This window comes from Rhinatrema bivittatum, chromosome 1 (assembly GCF_901001135.1).
Source record: "Rhinatrema bivittatum chromosome 1, aRhiBiv1.1, whole genome shotgun sequence".
Taxonomy (NCBI): Eukaryota; Metazoa; Chordata; class Amphibia; order Gymnophiona; family Rhinatrematidae; genus Rhinatrema; species Rhinatrema bivittatum.
In genome coordinates this window covers 112,964,740-112,984,131 of record NC_042615.1, presented here as the reverse complement: position 1 = coordinate 112,984,131, position 19,392 = coordinate 112,964,740, and the positions used below count along the sequence as shown (strand labels likewise).

General features: G+C 48.9%; 1 protein-coding gene across 2 annotated transcripts in view; it reads left to right on the top strand.

The window, feature by feature from the left end:
- Positions 1-19,392, top strand: part of LOC115079042 (NACHT and WD repeat domain-containing protein 2-like) — a 247,792-nt gene that overhangs the window by 222,893 nt on the left and 5,507 nt on the right. The gene's annotated exons all lie outside the window — the stretch shown is intronic.

Here is a 19,392-nt window from a genome sequence, read left to right as displayed (position 1 = left end):
TCTGCAGGATTTAAATTTTATTTCTACTTACTTCAGCAACTAATTTATATCTGCCTTACTTACTATATAGTCCCCTTATGATTACCATATCCAATCTGCATGAAGGATTCTTTGAAAGCTAAGCCAGTGGAAGAATTATTAAAGTAAGTTTATCACTATCACTGATATCTACTTTTCAGGAGGAAGCTCCTCCAACTCCAACTAACATGAATCAGGGGAGGTAACCACACCCATTATAAAATCTTAGTTGCAACATTATTGCGTAAGGAAATCAGACATTTACATCCAAAACACAGAGCAATAAATGTAACATAGTAATAATGATGGCAGAGAAAGATCAAATGGTCCATCCAGTCTGCCCAGCAAGTTGCTTATGGTAGTAAGTGCCGCTCTGTGTGGGTTACTCCCATGTACCCTTTCCTTCATTTCCAACCTCTATTCTTTAGGGATCCACAGTGTTTGTCCCATGTCCTTTACTGATTTTGTCCTTACCACCTCTTCTGGAAGGGTATTCCAGACATTCACCACCCTCTCCATGAAGAAATATTTCCTAATGTTGGTTCTGAATCATCCCCTCTAGAGTTTTATATCATGACCCCTAGTTCTACAGTTTCCTATCCAATGGAAAAGGTTTGAAGTTCGTGCATCAATGAGACCCTTCAGGTATCTGAAAGTCTGTATTATCTCTGCCCTGCACTTCCTCTCTGCCAGAGGATACATATTTAGATCCTTCATCCTCTCCTCATAATTCTTCTGATACAGACCCCACACCATTTTGGTCACCCTTCTCTCCATCTTGTCTCTATCCTTTTTCAGCTACGGGCTCACCAAGGACCTTGGTACATGGGCATTATCACCTTTTTCCTGCTAGTTATTCTTTTTTCTATGCAGCCCAGCATTCTTCTGGCTTTAGCTATTGCCTTGTTGCTTGGCTTCGCTGCCTTCAGATTACCAGACCCCTAGGTCCATCTCCCAGTCCAGGTATATTAGTCTTTCATCTCCCATCATACAGCTCTTTTGGATTACCACACCCCAGCTACATGACTCTGCACTTCTTGGCATTAAATCCCAGCTGCCAAATCTTCAACCACTCTTCAAGCTTTCTTAAATCACTTTTTATTTTCTCTACTCTTCATGTGTATCCACTCTGTTGCAGATTTTAGTATCACCTTCAAATAGACAAACTTTACCTTCAATCCCTTTCTGCAATGTTGGTCCCAAAGATATTGAACAGAACCGGTCCCTACACCACTCCCCCTGACACTCCACTTAGCACTGTTCTCTCTTTAGAATAAGTTCCATTTACCATTACATTCTGTCTTCTATCAGTCAACCAGATTGTATTCCACTCTGCCATCTTGGCGCCCATACCCAAGCTTCTCATTTTGCTCATGAGCATCCTTTGCAGGGCAGTATCAAAAGCTTTGCTGAAATCCAAGTAAAGCATGTCAAGAGCTCTCTTTCTTGATCCAATTCTCTAATCACTCAATCAAAAAAGTATCAATACAATGGCAACAAGGGTGATACCAAACCTTTCTTCCAATCCCTCTTAACCAAGATCCTATGTCCAAGAAACCCCAGTCCCAGTTATCCTCATCCTTATTCAATGTCTTAACATTTTTTCAGGCATTTTTAATGTTCTTATATCACCACATAAAGTCGGGGACAAATGTATAGCATTCCGAGCCTACTATTTTGCAAATTCCTCCTTTTCTAGCTAATATAAAAATCAGAGGCTAGGTGATTTTGATCATAAGTCTTTATGCTTTTATTTCAATTTCAAGATCAGAAATACTGTTAAGGATGAAGGTAAAAGGATGTTTTAACACACTTGATAGCCATCTAATTGTTCTAAAGGCAAGGGTGGTTCCTACACCAGAGAATAGGATGCTTACATATCTCTCCCCTTCTGTGACATCCTATTCCTGAACATTACTGGAAAATGAACCTGAAAATCTTTTTTCCTGGGATGTAAAGTTGATTGAAGAGAGAGCTGGAGTAGTAGGAACTGTAAAACCTTCATAACATGATTCCACACAATTTTCGTGCAGGTACCTATAAGCCTTATTACCACAGATAAACATTTTTATAGGCAGGGACCTTCTTAATGCTGGTAAGGTAGGGGTCTGTATGTCTGGTACCAGGGACGGATTGGCCTATCGGGGGATCGGGCAAGCCCTGGTGGGACGGTCGCTCTGGTCACGTGGTCTGCTGAGCACGGCCACGACAGAGCCACGCTTGGCAGACCACGTGGTATCTCCTGGGCCGGCCTGGGCGGAAAATCCCTGGGCCGATCTTTACCCGGAATCCGCCCCTGTCTGGTACACTTATCCATAACATGTTATGTATTACTGAATTTGGAGTGTCTAAGCCAGACCTCATTTATATTACCTGTACAGCAAAAAACTTAAAACAGCAACCTCCCCTAACCTCAGAGGTGCCTGGCATCAAAAAGGGAGCTTTATGGAGAAGCCTTTCACTTTGTATACATCATCCCAAAAGGCAGGATCAGTTCCACCTGCTTCCAGATTTCTATTCTGGACTCATAGATGGCATGTTCAAGCAGAGTACAGTAGTATAAATACATAGTCTTGAAAAATACATCAAAAAGCAATAAAAGACAAAGCAGAGAACCATGTAATTTGCCTTCAAGTAGATAAAGAGACAGCTCCATGATCAAGTACCACTTCAAGATTCTAGATTGAATACTTGCATAAATAATACTTTAATGCCTTCTTAAATGACTTCAGAAAAGTTATGGCATGTAGTTGCTCTAGTAAAGAGTCCCAGCATCACGGGCCTGCTACTGAAAAAGCCCTTTCCCTTGTTATATCCAGATGCACTAGTTTTGGAGATGGTCTTTCGAGTAAGTGTTTATTTGCTGAGTGGAGAGATCACAAGGGTTTGTACAACCACAGAACAGTATTAATTTATGGGATGGCATCATTTAATAATTTGTGTATAAGAGATGCTATTTTATATTAGATCTTCCATTGTATTGACAGCCAATGCAAAGATTAGAGTATGAGAGTTATAAAGTCTTGCATTCTAGTGCTCGAGTTCTGTACTATTTACATGGTGTGAATAGCACTAGCAGGGAAGCCTATGTATGATAGTCCAGACCTTTTAAATACTAGAGACTAAAGAATATAATGGAAATCATGGGGCTCAAACAAAGGTTTCAATCATCTCAAAAGACACAATTTGAAAAAAGATGGATTTCACAATGGCACCGATTTGGGCTTTCATTCATAGATTTGTATCAATGATTACTCCTAAGTTTCTTAATTTTTGTGAAATTGGAATGTAGAGGCCTTGAAAGTTAAATGTGGAAGGAATCTCAAATGAAGGAAAATTAATACCAGTAAGAATAATTATTTCAGTCTTTTCAACATTTAGGGGTAGATTTTCAGAGGGTTACACGCGTAACCCCCGAAAACCTACCCCAAACTCCCCCTGCGTGCGCCGAGCCTATCTTGCATAGGCTTCTGGCGCGCGCAAAACCCCGGGACGTGTATAAGTCCCGGGGCTTTCATGGGGGGGCGTGTCTCGACCGGCGTGTCATTGGGAGGCATGTTGGGGGGCGTCACGTGGCCGGCGCGTCATCCGGGGGCAGGGCCTCCAGACCAGCCCCCAGACCGGAACATGGCGTGCTGGCAGCCGGCCCGGCGCGTGCGCAAGTTACGCCTGCCTCGAGCAGGCTACCCTTAGTTGTAACCTATTATGAAATAACCAGCTTCTTACTGAGTTTATGCACAGGAAACCAAAATTAAATGTCAGTGCATGATATTGCCAGCGTAAACTTTGTAGTTAATGCCAAGACATGCCAAGACTTTATATAGGCGTTACTGAAAAAGATGATCCCTGAGACACTCGAGTAGTCACCGTGTTACAATTTGAGAAGGCATTCCCAATTCTAATGTGTTGGGAGCAATTAGTTAGATAAGAGAAGAACCATTTCAAGACTATCCTAGATATACCAAATGTTACAGCATGGTCCAGTGTGTTAAAGGCTGCCATTTAGTCTGAAAGGATCAGGACATAGTCTACGTTCTTATCGAATCCTCTAATGATTATAACAGAACTTGCGAGCAGTAGGGTTTCTGTGCTGAATGTTTTCCTAAAGCCAAATTAAAACTGATCTATAATGGTAATCTCTTCAATGAAATCAGCGAGTTGGTTCAAGATTCCGGAATCAATTACTTTTGCCAGGAAAGGCAGAGATGAAATTGCTCGATAGATGGAATTGATGGATCAGCATTAGTTTTTTTTATTTTTATTTGTCTTAATATAGGCCTGACTGGGAGAGTGTGAGGAGCTTTTCCCTGCTTGGTTTCTAGCTCAACATCCAGGAACCCACCTGACACTGCTGACGGATGCCACCTTGAGCACCAGGGCCTGGTCGATAAAGTCACAGCATTTAGCACATCGGGAGAGCACGAGGATGTTTTCCCTGCTTGGTTTCCCTCTCAACATCTGGGAACCCACTTGCTGCTGCTGGCTGAAGTCACCTTGAGCACCAGGGCCTGGTTCATAAAATTGCGGTGTGCAGTGGTGCGTAGCCTCCAGCGTGCTCCAAAGCCGGGCGCGCAGCTTCTAACCAGTTTGGAGGAACCTCCATCTCGCATTTCTTGGGAGTCTAAAGCAGTTATGGACAAGAAGAGGAAAGGTAATTTGAGGTTAGTTCCTCCTGCATCTCAAGCTACCCCTTGACTAACCCAACCTGCCTTAGAAAACTTTAATTTTACTAGTCAAAGTATGGGAGAAAATGAGCTTTCAGCCTCAGGCTCTTCTGGCTCCGCCCTCATAAAGACATTTTCTCTAAGGTCTCTTGGCCCAGTCCCAGCACAGGCCCCAAATCCACCCTTCTAAGTCCTAAGGAAGGAATAGTGGAGCGCATTGGGATGCAGGTCCCTTCCTCGGAGGTGAGGTCCCAGCAGGATCATGGTTCTATGCCAGCTAAACTTCCAATAATGGCTAAGCTTGCTGTAATGACAATGGATTCACTTTGGACTGCAATTATTAAATTGGAGACGGCTCTTTCCTTGAGAATTGACACTGTTTTGGGATCTCTTGGGAATCTGTTCAAGTAAATGAACATTCACAGAAAATTACTGAACTGGAAGGTTACATTGCAAATGATATAGTTGATTGTAATAACATGTGTGATACCACTGTATCTTTGAATTGAGATAATCAGTCTCTACATAGGAAGACTGAAAGTATGGATAACTACTCTAAGAAGTTTAATCTGAGATTTCTTAATTTTCCTCGTTGCTCGATTTCCCCATTGGAGATGATCAGAAAGATTTATTTAGATTTTTTGAAAGTCTCCAAAGAGACTGTTCCTGAGATTGTAACAGCCTATTATCTTCCTGAACTAAAGTCCACTGAATGTGTAGATAGAGGAGTTGAAGCTAGAGAAAAGTTGTTAAATTTAACACAATTTTTGAGGAATCTAACTCTGATATCAAAGACAGGGCTATCATCATTGTAGGTTTTGCTCATGAGTACGATAAGCAGTGGACTTTCTTTTCATTTCAAAGATTCCCTTTTTCTTGGTTATAAGATAGCTGTATTTTCGGATGTATTTAAGGAGACGTAATCTTGTAGGAAACTTTTTCTTATTATGAAAACCAGAGTTTTGGCTCTGGGTGCTTCCTTTTTATTAAAATTTCCCTGCAAGTGTTAACATTTCAAGGTGCTATTTTTTTTTTTTTTATCTCATTCAGTTGGAGAATTTTTTCAGAATTAGACTGCCCCTACATGATGTAGTTGCTGTTTAAATGAATCCAGGATATTCTATAAATAGAAAAGTATACTAGTAATTTCTGTGAAAATTTTCCTTTTGTATATCCCCATTATGTGGTTTGAATATTTCAGAAAACTTGCCTGTGACAATTGACTCTTTTTCCTTTATTTTCTCATTATTGCTTAAATCAAGGTGTACTTCAATTAACTAAAAAATAATAAAGATTAAGTTATCTAATGGCCTGACTGAGGCATGCTTTAAAGGGGCTGACAAGGAGAGGTTAGTGATCTTAGAAATGGATTGACATACATTCTTTCTAATCAGTACTGCAGTAGAACAGGGAATAAGTGGACATGAAAATGAGTTCATTTTTGTAATGATGCAAGCAACAGTATCACTAAATATGGGATCAAAGGTTTCCCAGAGAGGATGGTTTTCGAATGTATTATAAGTTAGGAGAGTAGGGCCAGGTGTAAAACTCTCACATATCTTCACAATCTTGGAAATAAAGAATGCTGCAAGATGGTTACAGCACTCAGCAGTAGCATCTAAACTGGAATTATGATATAGTCAATGATTTAACAATCTGGAAGAGTCTGAGTTGTTGCCGACAGAATGGATTCTATTTGAGTAGCATTGCTTTTTAGTTGAATTAATGTTTACGATATGCCGCTAGCTATAGAAGATATGCAGTTTTTGTTATTGCAGTAGGTTGTTTATGGCATCTCCACTCTGAGCATCTAAGTTCCTGCTTCATTAATTTTAAAGAAGTTGTGCATCATGGGGCATTTTTAACACACAATTTTAACAGGTCCAGTTTCATCAGAAATAGCTAGTATGGGAGGCAAAGGAGAGATATTACCTTGTTTCTGAGGCTGTAAAAGAAATATTTCCTGGACTTTCTTTTTGCTGTTTCGGGTGCCATTATCGAGGCATGGAAGGAACTCCGGGGGTAGACAGGAATCTGCCCTGACAGGACCACGCCCCAATCACCAACAACATCAGCAGGAGGGGCCAGAAGCGGAGGTAAAAGCAGCCTCATTCGGCGCGTAGCTGCTGACGGCACACCACCAAAGCCGCACGCACCTAAGGGATGTGTGGCTTTGCCCGGCTTAGCCAGGATTCGCCCAGAATTAGTCTGTTCTACTGCAGGGCTGTGGAATTATTTGGTCTTTGATTTTCATTTGGTCTCTATTGAACTGCTTCAGGTAGGTACATTGTTGCTTGGGACCTTATCCTCCTATAAATACTATTTAACATCTATCTCATACCCATCTGTCACACACTGGATCATCTGGGTTTGACCCACTTCCTTTATGCTGATGATATTCAAATATTAGTCCCAATTCAAAATACCCTCGAAGAAACCTACAAGAAAATAAACTTCTATCTCTCAAAAATCAAACAATGTCTATCAAACCTAAAACTCATAATTAACATTGAGAAAACTGAATTAATCATACTTGACAAAAAAAACCAATGAGTCAACCAGACAACCTCTTAAAACAGAAAACCCTGAAACAATAATCTCTCCTGTTGACCACGCCAGAAACCTTGGAATTACAATTGATAAAGAATTATCCTTCAAAACCCTTATAACAAATAAAATTTAATTTATTTATTTATTTAAGTTTTTTTATATACCAACATTCAAGACAGTAGTCCCATCATGCTGGTTCACAAGAAACAGGGGTGCAATAAACTTTACAATTTGAACAATGGTGCAGAAAAGCAGTTACATGTAACAGGGAATCAATAACTAGGAGTAAGAAGGAAAATGAAGATTAAATAATTATATATATATATATATATAATAACATTATAAGAGGTGGCTATTAATGCTAATACTAGCGAAGAATGTTGATTGGCTATTAATGCTATTACTAGCGACGAATGTTGATTGGAGGAGGTTAAGTAATGTTGGAGTTAGGAAAGGCCTGCGTGAACAGCCACGTCTTGAGTCTTTTCTTGAATGTTGAGATGCTGGGTTCCATTCTAAGATCCGGGGGAATGGCGTTCCATAAAGTTGGACCAGCTGTGGAGAAGGCCCGATCTCTAAGCGTGATGTGTCTGGTAGTTTTGGCTGGAGGTACTTGAAGAGATCCTTTGTAAGCATCTCTTGTCGGTCTTGTTGAGTAGTGTAATCGGAGGGGGATATGGAGATCGATTGGGGCTAATTGATGGATGTTTTTGAAAATGGTGAGAATGGTCTTGTAGATTATTCTGAAGTGGATAGGCAGCCAGTGGAGGCCCATCAGGATAGGGGTTATGTGTTCTCTTCTCCTGGTGTTAGTGAGTATACGGGCGGAGGCATTTTGGACCATTTGCAATGGTTTGGTGTGTGAAGAAGGGAGACCAAGCATGATGGAGTTACAATAGTCCAGCTTTGCGAAAATGATTGATTGTAGAATCGTTCTGAAGTCATGTGTGTGGAAGAGAGGCCGTATTCTTTTCAGCACTTGGAGCTTATAAAAGCAGTCTCTGGTGGTTTTGTTGATGTTCGCTTTCAGGTTTAGGTGATTGTCAATTAGAACTCCTAGGTCTCTCACTTGTGTAGTATTTGGTAAGGCTGGATGAGTGGGTGTGAGGGAGCTGTTTTCTGGTGTGATGAGTAGAAGTTCCGTTTTTGAAGAATTTAGTATAAGGTTGAGACTTGTGAGAAGCTGTTTGATATTTTGGAGGCAGGTTTCCCAGTGAGACAGTGTTTTTGCGAGTGACTCCTTGATGGGGATCAGGACCTGAATATCGTCAGCGTAGAGGAAGTGTTTGAGATTGAGGTCAGTGAGAAGTTTACATAAAGGTAACAGATAAATGTTAAACAAGGTAGGAGACAGGGATGAGCCCTGAGGGACTCCTACTGACGCAGGGTGAAGAGAGGATTCTTTATTATGAATCTTAACCTTATATCCTCTGTTGCTGAGGAAGGTTCTAAACCAAGATAGGGCGGTGCCCGAGATACCTATGGCTGTTAGTTGGTTGATGAGAAGAGAGTGATTGACCGTGTCAAATGCAGACGAAAGGTCGAGTAGGATCAGAAGGAAGGATTGTCCTTTGTCTAAGCCTAGGATGATGTGGTCGGTCATAGAGATGAGAAGGGCTTCCGTGCTTAAGGTTTTACGGAATCCGTATTGTGATGGGAAAAGTAGGTTATTGTCTTCAAGGTAGTTTGAGAGTCGGGAGTTTACCAATTTTTCCATTATCTTGGCTATGAAGGGGAGGTTGGCTATAGGTCTAAAGTTGTTAGGATCGTTTGGGTCCAGATTTGGTTTTTTGAGAAGGGGTTTGAGTGAGGCTAGTTTGAGGTTGTCCGGGTAGAGTCCTTGAGTGAGGGAGCAGTTTATGATATCTGCCAGTGTTTTGGCGATAGAATCTGGAATTGATAGTAGTAGTTTAGCTGGGATGTGATCTGAAGGGTGGGAGGAAGGTTTCATTTTCCTTAGAATTCCTTGGATCTCCATGGATGAAGTTGTGTCAAGTTCTTCTAACTGAGTGTAGTTGATTGAGGGTTGACGAGTGGTTAGTGGAACAGTATGGTTAGTGGGGAGCTGAGATAGAAGAGTGTTGATTTTGTTGCTGAAGAATAGAGCTAATTCTTCCGCTTTCGATTGAGCTTGGTCATGTGGAATCTCTGGTTGGTTTAATTGTGTGAGGTTGGCTACATAGCTGAAGAGGGCTTTGGCATCGAATACCAGGTCATGTATCTTCGAGGCGTAATAGTCCCTCTTGGATCTTAGGGTGCTTGATTTGTATTGGTGCAGAGATGATTTGTAGATTGAAAGGGTGTTGGTTCCTGGGTTTTTGCGCCATTTAGCCTCATTTTGTCTTAGTTGGAGTTTGAGCTTTCTTAGTTCTGAGGAGAACCAGGGCTGTCTTTTGGAGGAATTCTGGTGTGGTTTTTTTGTAATTGAAGGGCATAGCTTGTTAGCTATAGTTTCGGTGATTGTGTTCCATGATCGAAGTGCTGAGTTCGGATCTGTAAGGTCCAGTTGGTGGAGTTGAGGTGATAGGTGATTATTGAGGTCTTCTGGGGAGCAAGTTTTCCTGTATGTGAAGGAGGGCGCAGGAATGCAAGCCGGGCTAGTATCTTTTATAGAGAATGAAGTTGTTATGAGGTAGTGGTCTGACCACGGGACCTTTGTGCAATCTGGGATAGATACGGGATTGATTGCAGCGTTAACGAAGATCAGGTCTAACGTGTGGCCGGCTTTGTGGGTAGGTTTGTTAACTAATTGAGTGAAGCCTAGTGCTGAGAAGGCTGTGAGAAGTGATTCACAGTTAGGTGATGGGGTAGGGTTATCTACGTGCATGTTGAAATCACCTAGTATGATAGCTGGCGAGTCAAAGTTGATGAGGGAAGAAGTTAATTCTACCAGGGGTGAAGCATCTGATTCCAGGAGTCCTGGGGGAGCATATACGAGAAGGATTTGGAGCTTGTCTGAGGTGAAAAGGCCGAATTCAAGTTTTGCATTGGAATTTGATTGCTGTAGAGAGAATCTGAGGTCCTTTTTAGTTGCTAAAAGAATACCTCCTCCCTTTTTTTTATGACGAGGTAGCGAGAAGAAGTCGTAAGCCTCTGTAGGTAATTGATTAATTATTGCTGTGTCTGAAGGTTTTAACCACGTTTCAGTGATTGCACAAATCTCCGGTTTCACGTCGATGAGGTAGTCGTTTAAGATTACAGACTTTTTCGTTAGAGATTGAGCATTGAAAAGGCTTAAAGAGAAGAGGGTGAGGCCTAGCAGTTGTGAGGTAGGAGTGATCGAAATTGAAGAGAGGGATTTAAGGTTGTGTTGTTGGGCATGTCGGAAAGAAATTCTTTTAGGTGGAGTATTATGTTGGAGAATTGGAATTGTGAAAAATGGGGCCATTTGTAAGAACTAAGTTGCGAGATTAGAAGGATAATGAGAGGGGCTATTTGAAAGATTGAGGCTTGTCTGTGCAGGTTTGATGAATGCTGGAGGCTTGCAGGCGATGCTGGATGAATGCTGGAAGTTTGCAGATGAATGCTGGAAGCTTGCAGATGAGACTGGATAAATGCTGGAAGCATGCAGATGAGACTGGATGAATGCTGGAAGCATGCAGATGAGACTGGATGAATGCTGGAAGCTTGCAGGTGAATGCTGGAAGCTTGAAGCTTGCAGATGAATGCTGGAAGCTTGCAGATGAGACTGGATAAATGCTGGAAGCATGCAGATGAGACTGGATGAATGCTGGAAGCTTGCAGTTGAGACTGGATGAATGCTGGAAGCTTGCAGATGAGACTGGATGAATGCTGGAAGCTTGCAGATGAATGCTGGAAGCTTGCAGATGAGACTGGATGAATGCTGGAAGCTTGCAGATTAATGCTAGAAGCTTGCAGATGAGACTGGATGAATGCTGGAAGCTTGCAGATGAGACTGGATGAATGCTGGAAGCTTGCAGATTAATGCTAGAAGCTTGCAGATGAGACTGGATGAATGCTGGAAGCTTGCAGATGAGACTGGATGAATGCTGGAAGCTTGGAGATGAATGCTGGAAGCTTGTTTAATGCTGTGGGACAGTTTGTTAGTAGAGGATTGCATGGGAGTTTCATGTGTTGAGTGTTGGAAGGAGGGAGAGGGATGGTTCGGTAGTTTAGGGATGAGGGGGATTGAGGGGAGGTCAAAGAATAATGAGTTACTTACGAGGCAGAGGTACAAAAGGGGAGTACACAAAGGGAGTGCACTAAGGAGCGCACAAAGGAGCAGGCTCCTTTGTTGTGCTCCTTAGGCGCGCGACGCTAGGCGCGCGGCGCCTGGGTGTCTCTCAATTTAAATTTATAGTCTGATCAGGGCTGTCCCCTAATTGGCTGTACGTGTTCGGCGTATCCCTCGGAGGCGGAAAAAGGTCCGGGCAGAAGAGGTTCGGGCAAAAGAGGCAGGGATTCGGCGCGGCTGGGGATTTAAAGGCCCTCGGTGCCGGTCTCGATTGGCTGCAGGTAGGTTGCTGGAGGCGGGCCTTGCTTGCCGATTCTGGGCGGAGGGAACGGCGTCTGGATGGCGCGGCAGGCCTCGTGGTCGCCCACGGACCCAGCGGGGGGAAGGGAGAGGTTAGCTGGCCTTACCCCGATGGGTCTGTGGCGCCGACCGCGCAGGCCCTCCCTCGATCCCGATGCCGTCTGCGTTCCTGGAGATCGCTGTCTGAGTTCGCCGGGCAGAAGAGGCAGGGATTCGGCGCGGCTGGGGATTTAAAGGCCCTCGGTGCCGGTCTCGATTGGCTGCAGGTAGGTTGCTGGAGGCGGGCCTTGCTTGCCGATTCTGGGCGGAGGGAACGGCGTCTGGACGGCGCGGCAGGCCTCGTGGTCGCCCACGGACCCAGCGGGGGGAAGGGAGAGGTTAGCTGGCCTTACCCCGATGGGTCTGTGGCGCCGACCGCGCAGGCCCTCCCTCGATCCCGATGCCGTCTGCGTTCCTGGAGATCGCTGTCTGAGTTCGCCGGGCAGAAGAGGCAGGGATTCGGCGCGGCTGGGGATTTAAAGGCCCTCGGTGCCGGTCTCGATTGGCTGCAGGTAGGTTGCTGGAGGCGGGCCTTGCTTGCCGATTCTGGGCGGAGGGAACGGCGTCTGGACGGCGCGGCAGGCCTCGTGGTCGCCCACGGACCCAGCGGGGGGAAGGGAGAGGTTAGCTGGCCTTAACCCGATGGGTCTGTGGCGCCGACCGCGCAGGCCCTCCCTCGATCCCGATGCCGTCTGCGTTCCTGGAGATCGCTGTCTGAGTTCGCCGGGCAGAAGAGGCAGGGATTCGGCGCGGCTGGGGATTTAAAGGCCCTCGGTGCCGGTCTCGATTGGCTGCAGGTAGGTTGCTGGAGGCGGGCCTTGCTTGCCGATTCTGGGCGGAGGGAACGGCGTCTGGATGGCGCGGCAGGCCTCGTGGTCGCCCACGGACCCAGCGGGGGGAAGGGAGAGGTTAGCTGGCCTTACCCCGATGGGTCTGTGGCGCCGACCGCGCAGGCCCTCCCTCGATCCCGATGCCGTCTGCATTCCTGGAGATCGCTGTCTGAGTTCGCCGGGCAGAAGAGGCAGGGATTCGGCGCGGCTGGGGATTTAAAGGCCCTCGGTGCCGGTCTCGATTGGCTGCAGGTAGGTTGCTGGAGGCGGGCCTTGCTTGCCGATTCTGGGCGGAGGGAACGGCGTCTGGACGGCGCGGCAGGCCTCGTGGTCGCCCACGGACCCAGCGGGGGGAAGGGAGAGGTTAGCTGGCCTTACCCCGATGGGTCTGTGGCGCCGACCGCGCAGGCCCTCCCTCGATCCCGATGCCGTCTGCGTTCCTGGAGATCGCTGTCTGAGTTCGCCGGGCAGAAGAGGCAGGGATTCGGCGCGGCTGGGGATTTAAAGGCCCTCGGTGCCGGTCTCGATTGGCTGCAGGTAGGTTGCTGGAGGCGGGCCTTGCTTGCCGATTCTGGGCGGAGGGAACGGCGTCTGGACGGCGCGGCAGGCCTCGTGGTCGCCCACGGACCCAGCGGGGGGAAGGGAGAGGTTAGCTGGCCTTACCCCGATGGGTCTGTGGCGCCGACCGCGCAGGCCCTCCCTCGATCCCGATGCCGTCTGCGTTCCTGGAGATCGCTGTCTGAGTTCGCCGGGCAGAAGAGGCAGGGGATTCGGCGCGGCTGGGGATTTAAAGGCCCTCGGTGCCGGTCTCGATTGGCTGCAGGTAGGTTGCTGGAGGCGGGCCTTGCTTGCCGATTCTGGGCGGAGGGAACGGCGTCTGGACGGCGCGGCAACCCTAGTGGTCGCCCACGGACCCAGCGGGGGGAAGGGAGAGGTTAGCTGGCCTTACCCCGATGGGTCTGTGGCGCCGACCGCGCAGGCCCTCCCTCGATCCCGATGCCGTCTGCGTTCCTGGAGATCGCTGTCTGAGTTCGCCGGGCAGAAGAGGCAGGGATTCGGCGCGGCTGGGGATTTAAAGGCCCTCGGTGCCGGTCTCGATTGGCTGCAGGTAGGTTGCTGGAGGCGGGCCTTGCTTGCCGATTCTGGGCGGAGGGAACGGCGTCTGGACGGCGCGGCAGACCTCGTGGTCGCCCACGGACCCAACGGGGGGAAGGGAGAGGTTAGCTGGCCTTACCCCGATGGGTCTGTGGCGCCGACCGCGCAGGCCCTCCCTCGATCCCGATGCCGTCTGCGTTCCTGGAGATCGCTGTCTGAGTTCGCCGGGCAGAAGAGGCAGGGATTCGGCGCGGCTGGGGATTTAAAGGCCCTCGGTGCCGGTCTCGATTGGCTGCAGGTAGGTTGCTGGAGGCGGGCCTTGCTTGCCGATTCTGGGCGGAGGGAACGGCGTCTGGACGGCGCGGCAGGCCTCGTGGTCGCCCACGGACCCAGCGGGGGGAAGGGAGAGGTTAGCTGGCCTTAACCCGATGGGTCTGTGGCGCCGACCGCGCAGGCCCTCCCTCGATCCCGATGCCGTCTGCGTTCCTGGAGATCGCTGTCTGAGTTCGCCGGGCAGAAGAGGCAGGGATTCGGCGCGGCTGGGGATTTAAAGGCCCTCGGTGCCGGTCTCGATTGGCTGCAGGTAGGTTGCTGGAGGCGGGCCTTGCTTGCCGATTCTGGGCGGAGGGAACGGCGTCTGGATGGCGCGGCAGGCCTCGTGGTCGCCCACGGACCCAGCGGGGGGAAGGGAGAGGTTAGCTGGCCTTACCCCGATGGGTCTGTGGCGCCGACCGCGCAGGCCCTCCCTCGATCCCGATGCCGTCTGCATTCCTGGAGATCGCTGTCTGAGTTCGCCGGGCAGAAGAGGCAGGGATTCGGCGCGGCTGGGGATTTAAAGGCCCTCGGTGCCGGTCTCGATTGGCTGCAGGTAGGTTGCTGGAGGCGGGCCTTGCTTGCCGATTCTGGGCGGAGGGAACGGCGTCTGGACGGCGCGGCAGGCCTCGTGGTCGCCCACGGACCCAGCGGGGGGAAGGGAGAGGTTAGCTGGCCTTACCCCGATGGGTCTGTGGCGCCGACCGCGCAGGCCCTCCCTCGATCCCGATGCCGTCTGCGTTCCTGGAGATCGCTGTCTGAGTTCGCCGGGCAGAAGAGGCAGGGATTCGGCGCGGCTGGGGATTTAAAGGCCCTCGGTGCCGGTCTCGATTGGCTGCAGGTAGGTTGCTGGAGGCGGGCCTTGCTTGCCGATTCTGGGCGGAGGGAACGGCGTCTGGACGGCGCGGCAGGCCTCGTGGTCGCCCACGGACCCAGCGGGGGGAAGGGAGAGGTTAGCTGGCCTTACCCCGATGGGTCTGTGGCGCCGACCGCGCAGGCCCTCCCTCGATCCCGATGCCGTCTGCGTTCCTGGAGATCGCTGTCTGAGTTCGCCGGGCAGAAGAGGCAGGGATTCGGCGCGGCTGGGGATTTAAAGGCCCTCGGTGCCGGTCTCGATTGGCTGCAGGTAGGTTGCTGGAGGCGGGCCTTGCTTGCCGATTCTGGGCGGAGGGAACGGCGTCTGGACGGCGCGGCAACCCTAGTGGTCGCCCACGGACCCAGCGGGGGGAAGGGAGAGGTTAGCTGGCCTTACCCCGATGGGTCTGTGGCGCCGACCGCGCAGGCCCTCCCTCGATCCCGATGCCGTCTGCGTTCCTGGAGATCGCTGTCTGAGTTCGCCGGGCAGAAGAGGCAGGGATTCGGCGCGGCTGGGGATTTAAAGGCCCTCGGTGCCGGTCTCGATTGGCTGCAGGTAGGTTGCTGGAGGCGGGCCTTGCTTGCCGATTCTGGGCGGAGGGAACGGCGTCTGGACGGCGCGGCAGACCTCGTGGTCGCCCACGGACCCAACGGGGGGAAGGGAGAGGTTAGCTGGCCTTACCCCGATGGGTCTGTGGCGCCGACCGCGCAGGCCCTCCCTCGATCCCGATGCCGTCTGCGTTCCTGGAGATCGCTGTCTGAGTTCGCCGGGCAGAAGAGGCAGGGATTCGGCGCGGCTGGGGATTTAAAGGCCCTCGGTGCCGGTCTCGATTGGCTGCAGGTAGGTTGCTGGAGGCGGGCCTTGCTTGCCGATTCTGGGCGGAGGGAACGGCGTCTGGACGGCGCGGCAGGCCTCGTGGTCGCCCACGGACCCAGCGGGGGGAAGGGAGAGGTTAGCTGGCCTTACCCCGATGGGTCTGTGGCGCCGACCGCGCAGGCCCTCCCTCGATCCCGATGCCGTCTGCGTTCCTGGAGATCGCTGTCTGAGTTCGCCGGGCAGAAGAGGCAGGGATTCGGCGCGGCTGGGGATTTAAAGGCCCTCGGTGCCGGTCTCGATTGGCTGCAGGTAGGTTGCTGGAGGCGGGCCTTGCTTGCCGATTCTGGGCGGAGGGAACGGCGTCTGGACGGCGCGGCAGGCCTCGTGGTCGCCCACGGACCCAACGGGGGGAAGGGAGAGGTTAGCTGGCCTTACCCCGATGGGTCTGTGGCGCCGACCGCGCAGGCCCTCCCTCGATCCCGATGCCGTCTGCGTTCCTGGAGATCGCTGTCTGAGTTCGCCGGGCAGAAGAGAAGGTTATCACAAGTTACTGACACTCAGATGCCTCAAACCCTTCCTCACACAAAATGATTTTTAGAACAGTCCTACAACTACTACTTTTTGCAAACCTAGACTACTGTAATTCTCTTCTCCTTGGCCTTCCTTTTATCACAATCCATCCACTTCAAATACTGCAGAACGCAGCCGCCAGGATTCTCACAGGAGCTAAGAAACAAGACCACATCACACCAACTCTAATCTCCTTACACTGGCTTCCAATTAAATACAGAATTGACTACAAAGTTCTATCAATCCTTCCCAAAATTATTACAGGACAACAAAACTACTGGTTAACGGAACATATCCAAGTACATGCTCCAAATAAGAACCTTCGCTCAATGAACAAAGGCCTCCTCAAAATTCCTCCTGCAAAAATCACCCATCTGGCATCAACCTGAGAGAAAGCTATATCCTTCACCAGCCCATCTCTATGGAACTCTTTACCCCTCAATCTAAGACTTCAATTCGACACCAAAACTTTCAAAAAAGAATTAAAAGCCTGGCTATTCACCAGAATATTCTCTGATGCACTTAATCACTAACACCACCAGACCCACAATCAGACAGCACCAAGAAATCAGAGACACCACCCTGTCAACCCTTGAAGACGCATCAAAATCACAAATCCCACAATAGACTGACAAGAACTTTTTCTTTTCTATTTAATCCAGCCTTGCTATTTCCTTCTACAATGTTCCATATGGTTATATATGAAATTCTCCATGTTAAAACCATAATGTTATTTTATCCTATTGTAAACCGTTATGATGGTAAAACCGAATACACGATATACAAAAAAATGTTAAATAAATAAATAAAGAAAATATTGCCTCCATAAGGGAAGCAGCATTAATCATATGTAAGAATAGCCTTCTGTCTCTTTGTGGCTATAATCTCTCTTTGCCTTTGAAAGTTGCTTAAAAATTAAAATGCCACATACTAAGAGGAAGGCAAAATTAAAGCCTTCCTCTAGTTTTTCTACAGTAGAGCTAGGCCAGAGGAGTGTGGCAGAATGGCTAGAATCTCCCCAGATAACCCCCATTGAGGAGACCACGATAGGGGTGGAATTAGAGCGGAAACCAATCCTCATGTTCGAGGATATCTCATTGAGTCCGGGGGTGCTGGATACACCTCCACCTCTTGGCAAGGAAGGGGGACTCCCCCACAAAATGCCAGGAATTTCCCAGGATGACTTAAGGATTCTGGGAAAGGATGGTGAAGAATTAAAGGGAACTAAAGAAATATCCTGTGAGCCTGGTTAATTCTTATTCATTTCCCGGCTAAAATTGAATTAAGTACAACCCCCCCCCCACCCTCCTGACCCGCCCCCCAAGACTTACCAAAACTCTCTGGTGGTCCAGCGGGGGGTCCGGGAGCCATCTCCTGCACTCACACCCTTGGCTGCTGGTATTCAAAATGGCGCCGATAGCCTTTGACCTTCTATGTCACAGGGGCTACCGGTGCCATTGGTCAGCCCCTGTCACATGGTAGGAGCAATGGATGGCCGGTGCCATCTTGTGCTCCTGCCATGTGACAGGGGCTGACCAATGGCACCGGTAGCCCCTGTGACATAGTGAGGGCAAAGGCTATCGGCGCCATTTTGATTACTGGCAGCCGATGGCCCAAGTGCAGGAGACTTTTGGTAGGAGCTGGCGCTGACCATCCAGTGCTCCCTCCATGTGACAGGGGCCAGCCAATGGCACGGATACTCTGTCACATGGTAAGGGCAAAGGCCATCGGCGCCATTTTGATTAGTGGCAGCCGACGGCCCAAGAGCGGGAGATCGCTTCCGGGACCCCCACTGGACCACCAGGTACTTGTAAAATGTTTTTTGGGGGGTAGGGAGGGTGGGGGAAGCAAAGGGATTAGTTTTAAAGGGTCGGGGTGGGTTTTTTGTTTATCGGCTCGGGTGCAGCCGATAAATAAAACCTCGATCGGGCCCGATGAAAAAAAACCCACATGTGAATTGGAACCGGAATCCCATCCGATTCCGGTTCACATCTCCAATGGAAAGAGACAAATAACTGAGGGTTCTTCCTGTGGGCAACTGTACGGTCTAGATAGAAAGCAAGAGTATGCAGAGCCTGATCTCCTGGATTGGAATGGGGCCTGGGAAAAAAAGTAGGTAGTATGATAGATTGATTAATGTGAAACTCCGAAACTACCTTAGGTAAAACTTAGGGTGAGTGCTGAGTACTGCCCGGTCCTGCAGGAGTTTAGTGTAAGGCGGATAGGTAACTAGGGCCTGTAACTCACTAACCCTGCGAGCTGAAGTGATAGCCAAAAGGAAAATCACTTTCATTGTGAGATATTTTAGGTCACAGGAATGAAGAGGCTTGAATGGTGGTTTCATGAGCCGACCGAGAACCAGATTAAGGTCCCAAGAAGGGGCCGGAGGACGGAAAGGTGGCTTGATATGGAGCAAGCCCTTCAGAAAGCGTGTTACGAGGGGTTGTATCGAGATAGGGACATCCCCGACACCTTTATGGAAGGCGGCTACCGCACTGACATGCATTCTGATGGAAGATGTCTTAAGACCTGACTCTGACAAATGCCAGAGATAGTCCAAAAACCCTGGGACTGGACAGGAAAAGGGATCAAGGGACTGAGAGGTGCACCATGATGTGTACCTTTTCCATTTATAGGAATAAGATTTTCTCGTGGAAGGCTTCCGTGAAGCAATCAGGACACGAGAAACCGAATCTGAAAGGTTAAGTGGTTGAAGGATTAACCTTTCAACATCCATGCCGTCAGAGACAAGGCCTGTAGATTGGGATAGCATAGACATCCGTCGTTTTGAGTGATCAGATATGGATCCGTTCCCAAGGGAATGTGTCTGCGGATGGAAAGATCCTGAAGTATGGGAAACCACACTTGGTGTGGCCAGTAAGGTGCTATGAGGATCATGGTTCCCTTGTCCTGACATAGCTTCACGAGAGTCTTCGAGAGAAGAGGAAGTGGAGGGAATGCATAGAGCAGACCGGTTGCCCACGAGAGGGAGAATGCATCTCTGGGCTGAGAGAGCCCGCTCCGAATGAGAGAGCAGTAGTTGTCCACTTTGTGGTTCTGAGGGGACGCAAAGAGGTCTGTCTGAGGATATCCCCATTGTCGGAAGATTGAGTTCACTACCGAGGGGTTGAGAGACCACTCATGTGG